The following is a 3,460-nucleotide window of genomic DNA, read 5'->3' as shown; positions in this document are numbered from 1 at the left end:
AAGTTCGATTTTGGTTTGGTTTTAGGGTTGTATCAGTTTGTTATTAGGGTCGGCTTCGATTTTAACCTGGTTTGGATTTGGTTTACAACAACAACAACCATAATTTTATCCCAATTAAATAGGGTCGGCTACATGGATCCAAAGAGGCCGTCACAGGAAAAGGAATAAGATAAGAAGGGAGTAAAAACGTTAAAAAGTTAAAAAAGTTAAAAAGTAAAAAAAAAATAGAAAGAAGTAAAAAAGATAAAATAAAGTTACTAAAGGAAAGATTGTACGTAGTCGTCAAAGCAGCATCCTAGGAACATCCCTCTATAAGGGGTCGGCTACATGGATCCTTATCCTCCAAATAACTCTATCCGCGATCATACTATGATCAAACCGTACCACATGCATATCTTTTCTTACCACTTCTCCAATAGTCATTTTAGGCATGCCCCTACTTTTTTTAGCTCCTTCAAATTGAATTTGGTCAATCCTCCTTACTGGTGTATCCATGGGTCTCCGTTGGACATGATCATACCACCTCAAACGGTTCTCACGGAGCTTATCCTGGATTGATGCAACTCCCAATTTGGTTTAACATACATCTTTATACAAAACTATGGAAAATCTAGTTTTTTTAATAGGTTTCAAGTTGTTATCAGTTTCTTATCGGGGTAGATTGGTTTGGTTTCGGATTCTTTCGGTTTCCAATGTCGTAATACCCCAATACGAAACTTGTCCAATAAGATATTGGTGCGGTTCGATATGGGCCGATTTACCAGGCTCGGTCTCACTTTTGACACCCCTATATAAAATACTTTAATTAGGCAGACTATGAATAATAATTAGTCCCTAATAATTATTAGGGGTGCTGTTCTCTGTGCCGCAGGCTATTTGCGCCCAGGCATATGGGGGTGGGCACAATGACCACCCTGCCCCCCTACACAGGCTGTCCATGTGCCTGGGCGCAGGCTGCGCTGTGGCACAGAGAACATTCTCCCTAAATATTAGCACTAAATTGTATAGAATTTCCCAGTGGGTAATTTTTTATAATGCATATTGTTTTCACTTAACATATCCGATATATCCTGATTACATTACAAAATTAACAATAAGCTCAACAAAGGGTAGTTAAGAAACAAACAATTCCTTCCACCCTACAGTAAAACCTCTCTTCTAATTCCTGGCTCATTCCTTCTAATGGACTTGCAATTAACAAACCTTGGGCTTTTTGTTAAACTTAGTAAGCCTAAAGCCCAGCCCATGATACATGATAGAAAGTATGGGCCAGTGAAGTCTGAAACCGAACTTGAGCGGTTGAGCCTAGAGTTGATATATGGCCAACATACAAATGGGTCAGGTTTGGGCCCATTTCTACTATGCACAGTGTCATTATTCCTTCATGATGCCAATCAAATGGTTTAAAATACCCCCATATTGGCACCCCGGGAAGAAGAAGAGAATTAGAGAACAGTAATAAGAGGGGATCTGACTTGAGATGGAGTAGGAATAAAATTAACAGTCATCGAATGAAGAAGAAGTTGTTAAGGATGAAAGAATCCAACGGAATTCGGAAGAGAGAGAGCGAGTGAGACTTGGTAAATTATAAAGATGTTGGGGGTGGGTATTTTAAGAAATTCACTCAACTTTTTCTAATGGGTTGGGGTTTTTGTAAATATTTTCTGTCTTAAAACTGATTGGTGTAAAATAAATTGGGTAAATTACACGTCACCTCCTGGTTTTCAAACGAAACTCAAATCACCCCTTGGTTTTTTGAAAATACTCATCCGTCCCCCTCTACAGTAACGGTGTTAGTCTACTGTTAGTTATTGGTGTGAAAGGACTATTTTACCTTTGTACTAAAACATTAAAATTAATTTACAATACTACCCTTCAAAATCTATGTTCGGATGTCAAGGGTAGTTTAGGAATTTAAATTTATTTAACTGATTGACATCATCATTTAACAACATAAAACTAACGATAGGGACTAATTTGTCATATTGGGGTCTAATACAGGGAGTGATTTGAGTATTTTCAAAAATCAAGAGATGACTTGAGTTTCGTTTGAAAACCGGGGGGTGACCAGTTATTTACCCAAATAAATTTAAAGTATGCCAAACGGATAAATCTTTTTTCCATCATATAGATCTAAGCAATTGTCCCAAAAAAAAAAAAAAAACTACTGTCGTAAAATTCTCACAGCTCATGACCATAAAAGAGTAATTAGAATGGAACCAAAGCCTTTATAATGAACTCTAAAGATTGACCTTCTCTGCTCCCCTAATAATGGATCATTATCGTCTCCTATTCCCTGCCCGGTACAGTGGTGCAATTCCTCTCATAAGGGGCGGAAAATGATGAGCTAACCCCTTGCCCGAATACACTGCCCATAGGAAGTTAAAATGTCATTTCAGTCTTCCTATGAGAAGAACTGGACCACTGTACCGAGCAGGAACAGAAAAATTCCCCTAATAATACTCCCAAACTCCACTCTACCTAGTAATAACAAATGGTACCCTATTTTTTTCATCACCGTCTAAAACCGGGACCACCTGACTAATGCAGCTAAAAGGCAAATTGCAAAAACAAACAGACCCCACAAAGTGGTTCATAAATTTTCGTCTCTTCCTCTCAATAAACACAAAATGCCTAACTTGATGATAAGAACAAAATATTACAAACCCATATTGTATTCTCACATTCGCTGTCATTAATTCTGAAGAAATCTCTCCACTTGTTATGACTTATGACATTGGAGAGAAAAGTCAAGGTAAATGAGCACTGGGATGGTTTGGATCTATTATTGTCTTAGTTATGCTTCATAATTGAGGTGGTGGATTCCGGACCAAACCGGCCCAAACCAATCGATTGGCACCCTTACATCTAGGCCGGTCTGGTAAAAAAGAAATGAAATTAAAAGAAGGAGAAAGTAGAAATAAGGAATAAGTCTCCTACTTGGGAGCGGAGGGTGCGCTAGCATCTCTCTCTCTCATAGAAAATGACCTCAAAAAAAAGATGATTACAAGCCAAGAGAGAGCCAAAGTGTCATCCCAACTCTAAGAAGAGAGGGCGTTCAAGGGGGAGGGAGAGGAATGAGAGTGTCTAACATCTGACAGAGGAAAATCGAACCAACAATCTTTCTCTAGACTTAGGGCAGCGTTCTACTGTACTAGCAACCACCACCATGCCAAGAGACACTCCCCCCGATCTCAATAGTTTGGGTTGAAAAATTGCAGCTTGAGTTGAGTCACTTGGATAGGGGTTTGGTAAATTGAAATATAAATTTTTTTGGTTGGGGTGAGAGATAAAAACTGAAATATAAAGTTTAAATGGGCTTGTTTTCCCTTGAAGCTCCAAATGGGCCCACGACAACTACAGTCTTACAAAGAAGGCCATTGGCCCATGGCTGACTGGCTGAGGCAGGTTTAGTTGTCGTGTCAACGGCCAACTACTACTACACTAGAGATACAAAACT

Source organism: Telopea speciosissima, chromosome 10, assembly GCF_018873765.1.
Source record: "Telopea speciosissima isolate NSW1024214 ecotype Mountain lineage chromosome 10, Tspe_v1, whole genome shotgun sequence".
In the NCBI taxonomy this organism is placed as follows: Eukaryota; Viridiplantae; Streptophyta; class Magnoliopsida; order Proteales; family Proteaceae; genus Telopea; species Telopea speciosissima.
The sequence above is the reverse complement of the archived record's forward strand: the minus strand, read 5'-3'. Positions refer to the sequence as shown.